Genomic DNA, 17,565 nt, shown 5'->3' on the forward strand with positions numbered 1-17,565 from the left:
TCAGGATCATGCTGTAAATTGGAGTCACCTGCACCATTCCCCCTTCCCTCCAGAGCCCAAAGGTGACAGGAAAAAACTATGGCTGGTCAGGCCTGGCACATTGGCTGGTCCCTGGCCATGTATGAGATGGTGCTCTAGCCCAGTGCTTCTCAAAGCCAGGCCGCTGCTTGTTCAGGGAAAGCCCCTGGCGGGCCAGGCCGGTTTGTTTACCTGCCGCGTCCGCAGGTTCGGCTGATCGCGGCTCCCACTGGCCGTGGTTCGCCACTCGAGGCCAATGGGGGCTGCGGGAAGCAGCATGGGCCGAGGGATGTGCTGGCCACCCTTCCCGCAGCCCCCATTGGCCTGGAGCAGCGAACCACGGCCAGTGGGAGCCACAATCGGCTAAACCTGCGGACGTGGCCGGTAAACAAACCGGCCCGGCCCGCCCCGCCAGGGGCTTTCCCTGAACAAGCAACGGACCGGCTTTGAGAAGCACTGGGCTAGAGCCCCAGAAAGGCTCTCACTAAGCAGCCTGGTGGCTCTGCTGTCCTGCAGGTTCATGCAGGGTGCCCGGATCCGAGAGGCGATGTCTGCGCTGCACAGGGTCACACAGGCTGGAACCACTCAACTTGTTTGGTTTCTGAGTAATTTGGAAAACTGCAATGAAGTGGAGAACAAACTGGTTTGTTCCTCTCAGGTGGCTCAGGAGAGAGGCCTGTGGGGTGGGTGCGGAAGCCTCCGAAGTGACTCAGCATGCACCAGGGCTGCTATGAATGGAGGGAGAGGCCAGAAGTCTCAGCCAGCTCTCTTGGGCCTTTCGGTCCCACATGCCATCCTGCACAGGGCCCAAAGTCCAGCCCATCTGAGATCAAAGCAGGGAAAGAATCGCACAGCCGGCTTGTTCTGCCCACTTGGAGGAAAGGCCCCAAAGCACTGTGTGCCTAACCCTCCTCTCTCCCCCACCACACGCTACCTCCCAGCCCCACCCCACAGCTGCTGTCTTCCCCTCCCTGTAGGCCGTGCCCCTGCACTCCACTCTGCGGGGTGATCTCCCAGCATTACACTAAGCCTGGTGCTGCAGCACTGGGAGCCCTTAGGGGGCAGGGCACCTCCACATCATGGCAACTCATCCTGCCCATGGCAGCTATAGACAAAATGGCAGGGGAAAGGCTGGGGTTCCTGTGCCCCCAGCAGGGCTCACAGGAGATTTCCCCGGGGAGCCTGGTGTGAAGAAGGCCTTAGGCCATGGTAATACTTGTAGCACCAACACCTGAGAGTTCACAGCCCTATTCACCATGAAACAAGCTGTGGAGGAGTATCCAACTCCCACTACATGTCAGCTCCACCACAGACCTGGCAAAGGCCAAGCTGCAAGAGGGGAAGGTTTCCAGTGAGCACAAGAGCGCTTGCCCCTCCAGCCTGGCAAGGGAAAACCCCGCAGGCATCCTGCACAGCAATGCCAGCCATGTAGTCACCAAGCTGCTGGTGCTATTCTCAGGTTCACCACGTGTTTCAGCTCTCGATATTTTTAGATGCATCTGCCCTGCACACAGGCCTTTCGCCGGGCACATTCATACTCCACGAGGAGAGCATTATTCCTCCCCTAGGTGAACGGTATGCACAGCAGCTGTGAAACAAAACCTCCCTCCCGAGGCTTGCTGGGGCTTTGCAAAGGTACAGTCTCTGTCTCTCCAGCTGCAGCTCCCCTACCCAGGCGGACACACCTGGGCATGCTGCAGCCCCTCTGCCTCACAGAAAAGGTGACAAAGGCTCAGCGCCTAACCCAGCCCTGCCTCCCTTGGCAGACATTTCAGCTCCTCCTTCCACAAGTCCCAACCCCTGGAGAACCTCGCAAGCGACTGTCTTTATTTCCACACAGGGCTGTGAATGTTCAGATTCCAAAGAAACCCCCAGTGTCCCATCCTCCGGGGACAGGCAGCAGCCAGGCAGCTGGGGTGCTGAGCCCATTGCCTATCATGCTGACCCACCCCGTTTCCTTGTGTTCCCCTCTTGGTCTGTCTGCATCCACCACTCGGCCCCTGTCTTATACTTAGGGCGTGAGCTCTCGGGGGCAGGGACCGTTCTTTTGGTCTGTGTTTGTCCAGCAGCTAGCACAGTGGGGCCCTGGCCCCTGACTAGGGCTCCAAGGTGCCTCCACAATACACATCCTACAGAAGAAACCTCCAGCAACGGGAGGCTAAAGGCAGGAAAATGCTTCAGCGACTACGTGTCTGTTTTAGCCTCCAACTTCAAGCAGAGAGAAAACTGGCTGCGAAGGGATTGTGATCCCTTGTCCCCAGGGAAAGGGTCTCTGCCCCAACAGCCAGGCACAGGGACAGCAGGACAGCTGGAGTTCTTGGTGGCTCCCAGTTAGGGCCAGGAAGGTCCCTGAGGATTCCTTCTGTACGGCAAAGGACGGGCCTGAAGCACAGGGCTCCTCGCCTCTAGATTCTAAAGTGGCCAGAACAGAACTTGAAAGGCAGGAGCAGGGGACTAATCCTGGTGTCTCCTGGTATCGATTCCAAGAGGGAGAAGCAGAGGCAGGGAGAAAAGCTAGGAAGCTCTGGGCCTAGGGAGACTAACCTGTCATCCCTGCTGTGGCATCACAGCCCAGACCATGGAAGAAGCTGGGACCTTCCTGCAGGACTTGATGGCCCAGGCAGCCCCAAGTTGGGATGGGTGGCACCCCCGACCCAGGACCTTATTCCTCCCCGCATTGCAGAGCTGGGTCTGAGATGGCTCGGAGTGTACAGACTGCATGGTCCCACTCTGGGCTCACCCAGTGGCACGCACACGAGACTTAGCCCAGCCCGGCCTCATCACTTCTCTGTTCTTGCACTCAGGTGTCTGCTCAAGGGCCAGTTCCACTCCAGGTCACGGCCGCCTTCACTCCTCCCCCATCTCCAGGCGTTTGGAAAGAGGGAGCAGCTTGTGGCTGAGCTGCTGTGCAGCACGGCTGTGCGTGCCCAGACAGCTGCCCCACCCTCCCCCAGAGGCAGCTGCATTTCCCAGCTGGGTGACATGATCCCTCTGCGTCGGTTTGCTACATGTGCAAAGAGCTGGTGTCACAGCTGGCTGATGGCAAACCAGAGAGGCTGCTGCCAGGCCCACATAATCCCTGCTTCGGGGGTTTCCTCCAGACTTCAGTCTTAATGTCCTCTCCTCAGCACCTCCATGGGCTGAAACCCTGCCTGCTGCATAGCCAAGTCATTACACCAGTTCGCTCCAAACATACTGAAATAATCATCCCCAGGCCTCAAGAAAGAGGAGAGCTGCACACTGCTCCCAGACCAGGGGATAATCTATGATCCCAGGCCACCGGTCAGCACCTCCAGCCTCCAATCTGCAATTGGGAAGGGTCCCGGGCAGCCACCTCCAGAGCTCCAGCTGCCATCACCATCCAAACCATCTCCAGGAGAGGGAGGACTGAGACCGGAGGCAGACCAGAGGCAGTTAGGTGTCTAGCACACACAGAGCATGGGGAAGGCACATGGCAGCAAGAGCACTAATCCCCTTAGGCCCACTGGACGCTGTCAGTTACTGTTGTGTGCACAGAGACGATGGGCTGACACAATCCCAAACTTCCACTCAGGACACAAAGGGAAGATCTGCTGAGCGAAGCTGGGGCTGCAGTGGCAGCTAATCTCGGAAAATCCATGGCCAGCACACAATCAGCCAGGTGACCTTTGCCAGCCTCGGTGGAGACCGAGCAGAGATTTCACAGGGTGAGTGAGGCAGACTCCAAGTTCAGCACCAAGCCACAAATGCATCCCCTCTGCTCCAGCACAGCACCCGGGAACCTCCAGCCCCCAGACATGACTGCATCTCCTCTGCTCCAGCACAGCACCTGAGAACCTCCTGTGCCAAGCCATGGCAGCATCCCTTCTGTCGTGGCACACACACATATGGCAGCATCCCCTCCGTCATGGTGCACACACATTGTTAAACCACGTTCTATACAGTTTGAGATCTTTAGAACAAGGATCTGTGGTTTTCACTCTTCCTGTGCTCATGCCTTGAATGCCAAAGCCTCCATGCTACCCCCCTGTGCAGGAGGACATGTGTTGGGCTATCCACATAAGTGCCAGGCAGCTAACAACCAAACACTGGGCACTGCACACACCCAGCATCCAACCACCCACCCCGGTAGCTCCCACTCTGCAGCCTCTCGGCTGAAGAAAAATAAAGGCTTAAAAACTCACTTGGGGAGATTCCTGCTCCCCCACGTCCTCTCATGCAGCCCCTTCAGGCTGAGTCTCTGCCAGCGCTGCCAGGGCTCAGGGGGAATTGCTGGTCCCTCAGCCAACTGAACCTACAGGCTCTGCAGGGCAAGGGGTGCGACACGACGTGGCCGCCCTAAGCAAGGAAACTCGTGCTGTGGTGGCGGCAGGTGGCCAGCTACCTTCCCAGGCTCCTGTGAGCAAGGCCGGCTGCAGTAACACAGCCTGTGCTAGAATGCTGCCCCACGGCACCGCCAGCCCAGACACCCAGGGTCCTGTTCTGGACACCCTTCCCCCACAGTCTGTTTGATCTGTGGGGACTGGCATTAGCCCAGCTCAGGATGCCACTCCCTCTGGCACAGCCGCTCTGCTTCATACCAGCTTAATTGTACATGGCAGCAAACACAGATAAATGGCTCCTGCAGCCGCTGCAGCCAGTTCTCAGGAGATTCTCCATCCATCTCCTCCCCAGAGTGTTCCTCCAGCTACATCATGGGTGGTCACATCCCATCACACCCATGCACTGGGGTGCACATGTGGGCACACACTCACACATGCATGCACGCACTCATCCCCAGACAGGTGCATGCACACGCACAGACAGATGTACCTGTGCACACCCACACAGACCGAGGGACGCGTGCATACACACCCAGAAATAGCTGTACACATGTGCACACACAGACAGATGTACGTGCATGCACACCCCCAGAGACAGAAGTATGCACCCACCCACAGATGCACAGACACATATACAGTGAGGTGTACACGCATGCACACACACAGATGTACACATGTGCGCACACACCCACATGTGCACAATCAGACCGATGCACAAACAGAGATGAGCACAAGAAAGAAAATAAAGAACGAGTCCAGGAATGAGGAGACAGACAGGACAAGAAGGGCAAAGGGGGGTGCTGGAGGGCGCTGGAGACGCTGTTCTGGTGTCAAGGAAGGAGCCAGGGATGACATGCCCCATATGCAGGGCCGCCCAGAGGATTCAGGGGGCCTGGGGCAAAGACGGGGAGCGGACGTATAAAAAAGGCGCCACCCGCTGCGGCGCTTGTACTCACCGGGCGGCGCTCCAAGTCTGCAGCGGCGGGTCCTTCACTCGCTCCACGTCTTCAGCAGCACTGAAGGACCCGCCGCTGAAGTGCCGCCGAAGGAGCAAGTGAAGGGCCCGCCACCGAAGTGCCACCGAAAGACCTGGACCACCACCAGGTGAGTAGCCAGGGAAGGGATTCTCGGCCAGGGCTCGCAGGGCCCCCATGGGGCCCAGGGCAAATTGCCCCACTTGCCCCCCCGTGGGCGGCCCTGCCCATATGGCAGCAAGCAGAGGTGGGAGCACCCACCATTGCCCACCAGTGACACATTTCTAGCTCTGTTGCCCACCGAGGTTGGCAGGCTATTGTGGGGTCCGCTCCTGCCCAACCGCTCCATGGTGCATGCGAAAGTCCTTCTGTGCTCTTTGCCCAGCACCCTGCAGATTTCACACATCCGTCTTCGGGTGTGACTGCGAGTGGCGCTGGGCCGAGAACAATGTGCCGCTTTGCTCTCGGCTTGGGACTGGCCTCTGTGAACAAGTGGGCGCCTGTGTTCCCCAGGGACACGCTGCTCTTTCCAATTAGTGCCGAGAGTGAAAGTGGGGTGGGTTGTGCGGGAGGCAGAGCAGCAGTCCTCACCAGAGCCCTTGGAACAGCGCCACGTCCCTGGTGACTTGAATAACACCAGAAAGTCACATGACTGCCTTCGAAATCCAGTTACTGACCCAGCCCAGCACGTTGGCTCCAACCAAATCAGCATCTGGATCACGAGGCACCCTCTGATTTTCTCTCTATCACCATAGTGGCCCATCCATCCAGCCTCCTTACGTGCCCATCGAGCTCTTTATCCCCGTTACCCCCCTCCATCTATCCATCCATCCAGGCATCCCCACACATCGCGCTCTGTGGGTTTTAGTCTGCTGCCCATCACCCTCGTATCTGAGTACCTGCCACGTAAAATCAATAGTGGGCTTCATGGAGTCAGTGGAGAAGGGTGCGGAGCCTGGGCCTTGGAAGAAGTGGGCTCAAATCTCTGCGCCACAACAGACTTGCTGTGGGACCGTGGCCAAGTGGCTCTCCCTGGGCCTTGGTTCCCACCTGCCCAATGGGGATAACAGCAAGGGTGTGAGAGGATAAATAGAGTGTAGCCCAGATGCTACAGGGACAGGGGACAGGTAAGTCTCTAAGGGCACTTCTCTCTTTGGGGGTGGGGGGGAATATTCTGCCTAGTGTTGGTGGATTTTTCTGCATCTAAAGAGAATGGGGAAGTGAGGGCACAATGGAGGGGTCACAACAGGAGACCAGGCACTGGCTGTCAAAAGAGAAGGGATCCCCCTGGCAGCAGGAAAGACTCAGCGGGAGAGTCCACCCTGTGCACAAACATCAAGTGCATCATGCCAGCAGGCCTGTGCCAATGCACCCAGCTTCTTGTTGCACAGAGGGGCCCAGAGCACAGGTTGCTGGGGCAGGCTAATAGTTCTGGTGCCTGCAAGCAGGGCAGAGTCACTCTAAACAGCTGGCAGGGTGGGAATCAGGGGAGGATGCACTATCCGGAATTCCTACTCTCTGCTGGCCATAGAGAGTGACTACTGGCCAAGGCCTTTCTGGGCCTCACTTACCCCTTGCCTCTTGGTTACTTTCCTCCTGACCTAGGAACCAGGAGCCAGAGACAGCTGGGAATGGAGAGGGTGCTGAGCCAGCCCAAGGGTTAACACATGACTGGTTCCCCATGCATACAAATGAGAAAGAGTTTCCACGCAAGCCCCGATACACCTCCCACCCCACCACAAACCCCCCACGCACACCCCCACATACACACACCCCAAACCCCTACACACACACACAACCCTCCCCCCACACACACCCAAAAAACCCCACACCGCCACATACACACACCCCAACCCTCCCACACACACCCCAAACCCCCCCACGCACACACACCCCAAATCCCTGCACACACCCTGAATCGTTAGTAACACACACTATAAATCCTTACACACACCACCACCACTAGGCTCCACAAATGCACACACCTCCAAACCCACTCCCCCCTCAACACCACTACCAACTCCCCACCCACAAACACCCACAACTCCCACTCCTCACACACACACACAACTGCGATAGTCATTTATATAAGAACTTAGACAAACTGACACACTCCCATGCTGTGGTGATAGGTGCCTAGGTAAGAACCTGGCTAGACCCATATACACACACACACACTTTGTTGCTCTCACTTGTTGCAGCTTGTCTCACGTTTTGATGGCAAGCTCTCCAGGGCAGGGAACAGGCCTTTATTTCATTTGTCTGTGTAACACCCTGTGAGTTTATGGGTGCTGCAGAAACCATAGTAATTGCTCCTGGGGCTGGCGCGTCCCACAGCACCTAGCTATTTACCTAACCATGTTACAACACTGGGGCAAGCCCATGCAGTGAGAGCAGTACAATACGAATATGAAGCAGCAAGGGAGCTGCAGCCTCTGCCTGTCACACCGGAGTTCCCAGAACCAGAGAGGGAGCAGGAGGTGATGAGAGAGGACACCTGGCTCCTCCTATGCCCCCTCGTGTGCTCCACCATGTTTCATCTATCTCTCACACTGGTAAGTCTGCTTGGAAGGGCCCCTGAATTACCTCTCACCGAGCCCTGTCCCCCATTTCCACGAGCTGTGAAAGCCAGGCAGCTTCCAGTCTGTCCCATGACATATTGTGCAGCCTGTGTGCCCATTGGGCAGCTCCCTGGTATTTCTTACCCGCCATAGAGCAGCCTGGGCACCCAGACCGCTGCCCTCAGAACAAAGAGTCCATCGTCCAGGGGCGCTGGAACAATTTGTATAGTGGGGGAGCTGAGAGCCACTAAACCCTGTGTATGATGGAAACCACTTCAAGCCAGGGGGAGCCCACCTAGTTCCAGCACCTATGCCATTGTCTAGCACAGGGGTGAGCAAACTACGACCCTTGGGCCACATCTGGCCCACCAGCCAATTTAATCCAGCCCTCGAGTTCCCGCTGGGGAGCAGGGTCTGGGGCTTGCCCCGCTCCTGTGCTCCAGCTGGGGAGCGGCGTTGGGGGACACTCTGCACACATGTGCCGCAGCTCCTGGAAGCAGTGGCATGTCCCCCTCCAGCTCCTACATTTAGGGGCAGCCAGGGGATTCCACGTTACCCTGTCTGCAGGTGCTGCCCCCGCAGCTCCCACTGGCCAGGAACCGCGGCCAATGGGAGCTGCAGGGGCGGCGCCTGCGGACAGGGCAGCACGCAGAGCCACCTGGTCATGCCTCCACATAGGAGCTGGAGTGGGGACATGGCCGCTGCTTCCAGGGGCTGCTTGAAGTAAGTGCCACCCGAAGCCTGCATCCCTGACCCACCCCATGCCCCAACCCCCTGCCCCAGCCCTGATCCCCCTCCCACCCTCCAAACCCCTCAGTCCCAGCCCAGAGCACCCTCCTACACTCCAAGGCCCTCATCCCCAGCTCCATCCCAGAGTCCGCACCCCAGACAGAGCCCTCACCTTCCCCACACCCTGCCCCAGCCCAGAGCCCCCACCCGTACCCGGATCTCCTAATTTCTGGCCCCACCCCAGAGTCTGAACCCCCAGCCAGAACTCTCACCCGCCTCCCCCATACCACTGCCCCAGCCCTGATCCCCCTCCCACCTTCCAAACCCCTCGATCCCAGCCTGAAGCACCCTCCTACACCCCAAGTTCCTCACCCCCAACCCCACCCCAAAGCCCGCACCTCCAGCCAGAGCCCTCACACACACTCCCGCACCCCAACCCCAATTTTGTGAGCATTCATGGCCTGTGATACAATTTCCATACCCAGATGTGGCCCTCGGGCCAAAAATTTTGCCCACCCCAGTCTAGCACATCTCCCCCTAACACACAATCCCGACCACCACGGCCTCACCTGGAGGGGTGGGGAAGATCCCTGTGAATGGACCAAAAAGGCCAGTTGTGTCATCCAGACAATTCCAACAAGCATCTAGACCAGGGGTGCGGGCTCCAGGAGTGAGGAGTTCAGGGTGTGGGAGGGGGCTCTGGGCTGGGGTGGGGGAGTAGGGTGCAGAGGGGGTGTGAGAGCTCCAGCTGGTGGGGTGGGCTCTGGGGTGGGGCTGGGAATGAGGAGCTTGGGGTGTAGAAGGGTGCTCCCAGCTGGGATCAAGGGGTTTGGAGGGTGGAAGGGGGATCAGGGCTAGGGCTAAGGCACGGGGTTGGGGTGTGGGAAGGGGTGCAGGCTCTGGCTGGGGGTGCAGGCTCTGGGGTGGGGCTGGGGATGAGAGGTTTGGGGTGCAGGAGGGTGCTCCCGCCTGGGACCGAGGGGTTCAGAAGGCAGGAGGGGAATCAGGGCTGGGACAGGGGCTTGGGGCACAGGGAGGGGCTATGGGGTGCAGGCTCTGGGCGGCACTTACCTCAAGCGGCTCCCGGAAGCAGCAGTCATGTCCCTCGTCTGGCTCCTACGCAGAGCTGCAGCCAGGCGGCTCTGGGTGCTGCTCCATCCGCAGGTGCCGCCCCTGCAGCTCCCAATGGCTGCAGTTCCCAGCCAATGGGAGCTGCGGGGGGTGGCGCTTGGGGCAGGGGGCAGCATGCAGAGTGGAACCCCCTGGCTGCCCCTATGCATAGGAGCTGGAGTAGGGCCATGCCACAACTTCCGGGAGCCGCATGGCGCCGCCCCCGACCCTGCTGCCCAACTGGAATGCCAGAGTGGGGAAAATCCCAGACCCCACTTCCCAGCGGGAGGTCAAGGGCCGGCTTAAAATGGCTGGCGGGTCGGATCCGGCCTGTGGGCCATCATTTGCCCACCCCGATCTAGACAATCCATGGGTTCTTTGTCACAAGGAGAGAGGATTTACAGACAAGTTTCCATTCCAAACACAGGCAGAACATGGTCCTGGACGTTCGCTGGGGCATCCAGTCTAGTCTCCTCATTGTAGCCGCATGCACTGGGGTGCACAAGGCAGATAGGCAGGAGCAGTGCTGCCCTCACAGAGAAAGCAGCTGAGGAATGGTCCCTGGGTAGCGGTCCATTCTCTGACTGAATACGCTTCCCCTTGTGCTCTGCATCTTCCCCTGAAGGAATCGCTGCTCTTTGCAGGAGGGGAAGGAAGTCAGAGTGGATAGAACTGCAGCACTCTCCAAATGGTCAGGAGATGGTCTCATGCCAGCTGGGGGAACACACACTGCCCCCCGCCCCGATCAGTTTGCCACATGCTCCGAGGGGGTGCAGGGACAGCTAAGCCGCCTTGACTCTTGCAAACACCAAGCACAAGATTATACACGTAGCTACCCAAGTCCCTCTGTAAATAAGTGTATTGCCTAATAATAGGCCTAGGCACAAAAGAGCTGCAAGGGGATCATGGAAACATATTGTAACTTCTAACAGCCTCGCCCCTCCTTCCCCCGCACACACACACACACACACACACACACACAAACCCTGTATGGCTCGCAGGCCTCCTGACACTCTGCAAACTGCCTCAGTGTCATAAGACCACACCAAACAGTCCAGCTCCTATTACAGGGGGTGGGATACCCAGCTGGAAGAGGGACCCTGAGCTGCTCAGAGAACTGCCCTGGGACCTCTAGGCCACAAGTCAAGCTTCTCTGCAACAGCCCCTCTCTGTCACTGACTCTGCCCCACTGCTCTCTCTTCATCTCTCTCAGTGCTCCCTTCTCTCAGGCAACCACCATGGTGGGGGACTGTCTGCTTGTCCCTTCTGTGCCCCTAGACCCCAGCTCAGCACCAACATACTAATTAGTGTCCTCTGGAAGAACATCCCCAGTGCCTGTAATAAAAATAAAAACAACAGCTCTCTAGCCCCTGGCACTCAGAGGGCTAATGGCACTTTATGACTCTTAACCAAGCCACACTTGTGAGCTAGTGCAGAGCTGCCACACTCATTTTAACAATGGCCAAACTGAGGAACAGAGCAGTTGATATATTTTGGAATAGAACCCAGGAGTTCAGACTCTCAGATACACATTCTAACCATTAGATACCACTCCCCTCCCACACGGAGACTAGAACCCAGGTGTCCTGCTCCCAGACCCCCTGCTCTAACCCATTACACCCCACTTCCCTCCCAGAGCTGGGGAAAGAACCCAAGAGTCCTGGCTCCCAGTATGCCTCTCATCCAGTGGGCCCCTCCCAAATACGCCAGTGTTCAGAAGACTGAAGTTACATCTCCCCAAGCTTCAAAAGCCTCAAGAAGGTATTTAAGGTGCCACAGGATTCTGTTGCTTTTTACAAGGAGAGCTTGTCATTTTATAGACTCCTGGATTTCCAAACCCGCAGGGGCCGTACTGCTCATCTAATCTGACCTCAATAGGACAGGCCAGAGAATTCCACCCAGTAATCTCGCCCTCCAGGGAATGGTACCTCCAGCGAAGAGCAGGCTCCCCACAAGCCCTCCCCATAGCGAGTGACAGCTGAAACGCAAATTATCACGTGGTGCTTAGGCAACCCAGCTGACAACCCACAGGGACCCCGGCACCAACTCCTGAACTCCTGGTTGCCCTGTGCAGAGTTCTCCATCTAACAGTCACACATCAGTCCTTCTGTCTGTCTGATACCTCCACTTCAGTCTGGCCATCTCTCCAGGCCTTTGGGCCCCACTCATCTCCACTTGTACACACACAAGTACAAACTGATCCCTGACTTCCAAATACAACTGTCTCTCTGCACAAAGACCAAGTCCCTATGAATTGAACTTGGAGCCTGCTACCAGCCATTCTGGGCCCTTTGCCACAGGGAACATGGAGTTAATCTTGAGTGTCAACAACAGTCAAATAAACTTTTGTAGTGAGTGGAGCCCGAAACAAGCTGCCAGGCCCCAGAGCGGCAGAATGGAGGGGGGTGGGGGGCTGGGTCCTTCTCTCCCTGTGAGTGAGGCACAAAGGGACTGACTGGCCCTTCAGTTGAGGGCTGGGTCAGTGACCAGAAAGGGGTTGTGACGGCCCCATGGGCTGCGCCAAGGCAACACAGCGCTGCTGCCTCCAAACTGGCAGAGAAGGTGCCACACCCTGAGCGCAACTAAGCGCAGCGCCTGAGCTACCCCCCAGCCCGCAGCGCCCGGAAACCACAGACCTGGGGCTCATCAGCGCCCTGCAGGCTTCCCTACCCCACAGCCACGCGAGTTCCCCAGCCCGGCTCAGAGCTCCCCAGAGGGCACCATGCGCTCCTGCATAGGGTGGGGTGGATGCACATTACAAGACTGGGGGGGCGCTTTGCTCCCAGACTTGAGCAGGGACACAGTTCTTCCCCAACCCCTGCACACACACACACACACCCTGTGCCTCTCACAGGCCTGCCACTGGCGACGCCTGGTTTGAATTAGTCACTCTTTCCAACCACCACATTCCACAGGCGGCTGGAGCGGGTCCAGTGCGGGGGTCCCCACCCATCGGGAGAGGGGGGCTCGGGACAGCTCCAGCACCGCGGCTGCATGGCCACTCAGCAAAGCTCCCCAGAGCAGATTCCAGGCTCCGCAGGCTCCAGCCCCCCACCAAACTGCCCCAGCCCAAGCCTGGAGCAAGAGAAACTTCAACACGCCCTGTATACAGCCGCCACCTACACACACACCCTGTTCACAAACCCTGCCTATACACATCCCATATACATCCCCCTGCGTGCACGTCCCACATACAACCCCTGCCTACATACCCCCATATACCCACACTCATACGCATGCCCAATATACAACCCCCGCCTATATACACACACAACACCTCTGCACACCTCATATGCAACCCCACCTATATACACCTCATAAATACACCCCATATGCAAACGCCAGCTATATACAGACCATATACAACCCCGCACAAATCCCCCCATATACAACTCCCACACGCACACCCCCTACAGCCCCAGCCTTCACCCCCCCCCTATACACCCAGCCCCTCCCTCACACACACGCCCCCTGCAGCTGCGGGGACTTCTACCCCCCTGTCGCCCCCCCAGCGCTCTCAGCGCCAGACCCGACCCGGTCCCTGCCCTAGGCGCAGCAAAGGCTCCAGCTCCCGGGACACCAGACGAGCGCGAACCTCCAGCCCGGGAGGAGGCAGAAAGTTCCGCCGGTCCGGGTCCGGCCCCAGCCTCCCGCCCCAGGTTCGGTGCCAAGGGCGGGTCCCCTCTGGCCGAGCGCCAGGGGCCACTGGTCCCTACCTGCGGGTCAGTGGCTCTCAGCTTCCCGGTACAGCCATGCCCGGCAGGGTCCCGGTACTGCCCAGCCCCGAGCCCGCTCCCGGATTCCTGGCGGCGGTGGCTGCTCCCTGGCACGCAGGGTCCGGTCCTGTCCCGGCGGCGGAGCGCACGAAGTGGACGCCGCTCGGCGCAGGGCTGGGCTCTTGTAACTCAGCCCGGGCTGGGTGTGTCTCTCCCCTTCCCAGAGCCGCGCTGCTGGGAGGGAGGGACCAAGAGCCAAGCCAGCCTCGAGCAGAGCGAGCGAGTCGCCCTGCCGAGCCGGGCCGCGCTGGGGATCCCGGCCGTGGTCGGGGGCGCACACCCCGGCCAGCCCTCTCCCTCCCATGCCCAGGTGCGCCCTGCCATTGGCATACCCCAGGCCAGCAGCACCCTGCTCGGGTCCCCGGGCTGAGAGCCCCTCCCACGGCCAGACATGCATCCACCTCCCCAGAAAAGCCGCCACCCCCACTCCCCCGCTGGGAGCCCAAGCCTGATCCCCTGAAAATCTAGAGCAAGCTGGCCCAGAGGGTTAGATCTGTGCCACCCCCTCCTGCCCTGTGGTCTCCACCTCCTCGGATCAGAGGGCTGAACAAGAAGCTGGCTGTGACTCTCCCTGACTAGGCACCCATCAGACTGAGCTCCACTCCCCTGCTCCGGGCTTGAGAGCTGCTCACAGAGAAGGGGGAAAAAAACACAAAAAATGCAGAGACCCAGCCAAGGTTAGCACCTTCCACCCCATCCCACACATCCTGCCTGCACCAAACTCCACACAGCTATGTGAAAAGAGGGCACAACTGCATCGAGAAAAGGGGATGTAAACCTGCTACAAGATGGCCCCAGGAACAATCAGCCCCCAGACACGACTGCTCCCCATCTGCTCCAGCACATCACTCAGGAACCTCCAGCCCCAGACACGACTGCGTCCCCTCTGCTCCAGCACAGCACCCAGGAACCTCCAGCCCCTAGACACGACTGTGTCCCCTCTGCTCCAGCACATCACTCAGGAACCTCCAGCCCCAGACACGACTGCGTCCCCTCTGCTCAAGCACATCACTCAGGAACCTCCAGCCCCAGACACTACTGCGTCCCCTCTGCTCCAGCACAGCACCCGGGAACCTCTAACCCCAGACACGACTGCGTCCCCTCTGCTCCAGCACATCACTCGGGAACCTCCAGCCCCAGACACGACTGCGTCCCCTCTTCTCCAGCACAGCACCCAGGAACCTCCAGCCCCCAGACACGACTGCGTCCCCTCTGCTCCAGCACATCACTCGGGAACCTCCAGCCCCAGATACGACTGCGTCCCCTCTGCTCCAGCACATCACTCAGGAACCTCCAGCCCCAGACACGACTGCGTCCCCTCTGCTCAAGCACAGCACCCAGGAACCTCTAGCCCCAGACACGACTGCGTCCCCTCTGCTCCAGCACATCACTCAGGAACCTCCAGCCCCAGACACGACTGCGTCCCCTCTGCTCCAGCACATCACCCAGGAACCTCCAGCCCCAGACACGACTGCGTCCCCTCTGTTCCAGCATATCACCCAGGAATAGGGTGACCAGACAGCAAGTATGAAAAATCAGGACAGGGGGTGGGTGGTAATAGAAGCCTATATAAGAAAAAGCCCCAAATATCGGGACTGTCCCTATAAAATCGGGACATTTGGTCAGCCTACCCAGGAACCTCCAGCCCCAGACATGACTGCGTCCCCTCTTCTCCAGCACAGCACCCAGGAACCTCCAGCCCCCAGACACGACTGCGTCCCCTCTGCTCCAGCACATCACTCAGGAACCTCCAGCCCCAGACACGACTGCGTCCCCTCTGCTCCAGCACATCACTCAGGAACCTCCAGCCCCAGACACTACTGCGTCCCCTCTGCTCCAGCACAGCACCCGGGAACCTCTAGCCCCAGACACTACTGCGTCCCCTCTGCTCCAGCACATCACTCGGGAACCTCCAGCCCCAGATACGACTGCGTCCCCTCTGCTCCAGCACATCACTCAGGAACCTCCAGCCCCAGACACAACTGCGTCCCCTCTGCTCCAGCACATCACTCAGGAACCTCCAGCCCCAGACACGACTGCGTCCCCTCTGCTCCAGCACATCACTCAGGAACCTCCAGCCCCAGACACTACTGCGTCCCCTCTGCTCAAGCACAGCACCCAGGAACCTCTAGCCCCAGACACGACTGCGTCCCCTCTGCTCCAGCACATCACTCAGGAACCTCCAGCCCCAGACACGACTGCGTCCCCTCTGCTCCAGCACATCACTCAGGAACCTCCAGCCCCAGACACGACTGCGTCCCCTCTGCTCCAGCACATCACTCAGGAACCTCCAGCCCCAGACACGACTGCGTCCCCTCTGTTCCAGCATATCACCCAGGAATAGGGTGACCAGACAGCAAGTGTGGAAAATCAGGACGGGGTGGGTGGTAATAGGAGCCTATATAAGAAAAAGCCCCAAATATCAGGACTGTCCCTATAAAATTGGGACATCTGGTCAGCCTACCCAGGAACCTCCAGCCCCCAGACATGACAGCGTCCCTTCTGTTCTAGGGACCCTCTCACACCAAGATGTGGCTGCATCTCAGTATTATAATGTGGTTTCCAGGCAAAGACTATTCCTTCAATATCACAGGGCACCTGGTGTTTAAGTCTCTTCCATCCTGCTATTTTTTTTTTTTAATCTGAAACATGACTTTGAAATCTTCTGTCATTCAGGCCCAGACCTGGCTTTTAATAGTCTTTTCCCATTACTCAACTTACCCATCACATTTTGTGTTAAATACCTAATTATGGCCTTACATGTCCCAGTGAGTGTCCTGGAGCAAGACATGTACCAACCACAGCGCTTCTGTGCTGCAGCTTCCTTATTGACTTTTCTCAGAAGTTCATTTCTTCCCCCACTCTCCTGTTTCCCATCTTCTCCCACCTGCCTTCCCCACTCCCTCTCTCTGCTGTCGATGGTTTGCTAACACTTACTGATGAGCATTTCCAAAATGAACAATCAGACAACGTCCGATGGAGAGTGCAGTACACATGCCTGAAGATTAGGAAGATATTCCTGTGTTACAGCCACTGCATGAAACTAGCAACCTTTTAGTTCAGCCTAGGTACTTACACAGTCCCCTTCTCCATAGCACCAGCTCCCTCCATGGTACTGACAGAGAAATGACTTGCTCCAAATCACACAGGTACCTTAGCAGCACCAGCTACTGAACCCAAGTTCATTGCTTTAACTACAAGACCCTTCCTTCTCCATAACACAGGGTAGATCTGGCTTCTCCTGTCCTGTCCCATATCCAGCTGAAGCCTGGTATTTCTGAAAGTGCCTGCAAGGGTCTCCATCCCTGCCTCCCTGGAACTGCTGCATCGGTGACTTTACCAGGCCTTCCCTTAGCACACCACAATAATATCTCACACCTAGACAGAGCTCTGCATTTCCCAAGCCCTGACAATCCACTTGTGAGGCACTGAACTAGCCGCAGGTCAGAAGTGAAGCCAGGATGAGAACTCCAGAGCCCCTGGCTCCCAGCCCAAGCTCCATTCGCTGGCTACTGGTGCTTCAAGCCTCAGCCAAAGGACCGCAAAGAGTGGCTGGAGGAGAAAGCTGGGAGTAAAAATTTCTGCTGACACAGGTGAGATCCTGTACAGGGCCCCCAACAAGAGCCCGTGGTCTTCAGGGATGGAGTAGCCTGTGGTTTCAGCCACTAGTTCTTACCCCGCAACCACCAAGTTTGTTTACAAGCTATAATGACCCAGTGAGTCTGGTTTGTTTAGATGCTATAAATATCACATGAGCCCTGCTCAGCCTCCGTTATAAACACCCCAGCACTCAGCTTTGTTTATCAGTTACAAACCATCCAGCAACTCTAGTTTGAGAGGTACCCCATGCAGGCTGTTGCACCATAGGGGGGGTATGGGGGAGGGTTGTTTGTTGTCATCCATCTCACTGAACTAGAGAGGGGGCTTAAGTGACTGACCTGCTGCCTTTAAAAGACCAGAGGTCAGCCCCCACCTGCTGCAGGGCAATCCCAGGAATCCTAGCTGGGAAAGCCGCTGGAATTCACACCCAGGAGAGAAGCTGAAGAATGCAGGTGGGTCACGAAGGGACACAGGGCTCTACGCCCCCCCATCCCAA

At 57.9% G+C, this 17,565-nt stretch overlaps 1 protein-coding gene across 4 annotated transcripts in view; it reads right to left on the reverse strand.

Moving 5' to 3' along the window:
• Positions 1-17,565, reverse strand: part of AHNAK (AHNAK nucleoprotein) — a 54,486-nt gene that overhangs the window by 25,693 nt on the left and 11,228 nt on the right. For 3 of the 4 annotated variants that reach the window (XM_039482643.1, XM_039482640.1, XM_039482642.1), the window contains exon 1: positions 13,410-13,570. The exons of the other annotated variant lie outside the window; for it this stretch is intronic. The gene's annotated coding sequence lies outside the window, so the exon portion shown is untranslated. Of the gene's footprint in view, positions 1-13,409; positions 13,571-17,565 lie in introns of those variants that run through there. 4 annotated transcript variants of the gene reach the window in all.

The sequence above is a fragment of the Mauremys reevesii genome, linkage group 7, assembly GCF_016161935.1.
Source record: "Mauremys reevesii isolate NIE-2019 linkage group 7, ASM1616193v1, whole genome shotgun sequence".
Classification (NCBI taxonomy): domain Eukaryota; kingdom Metazoa; phylum Chordata; order Testudines; family Geoemydidae; genus Mauremys; species Mauremys reevesii.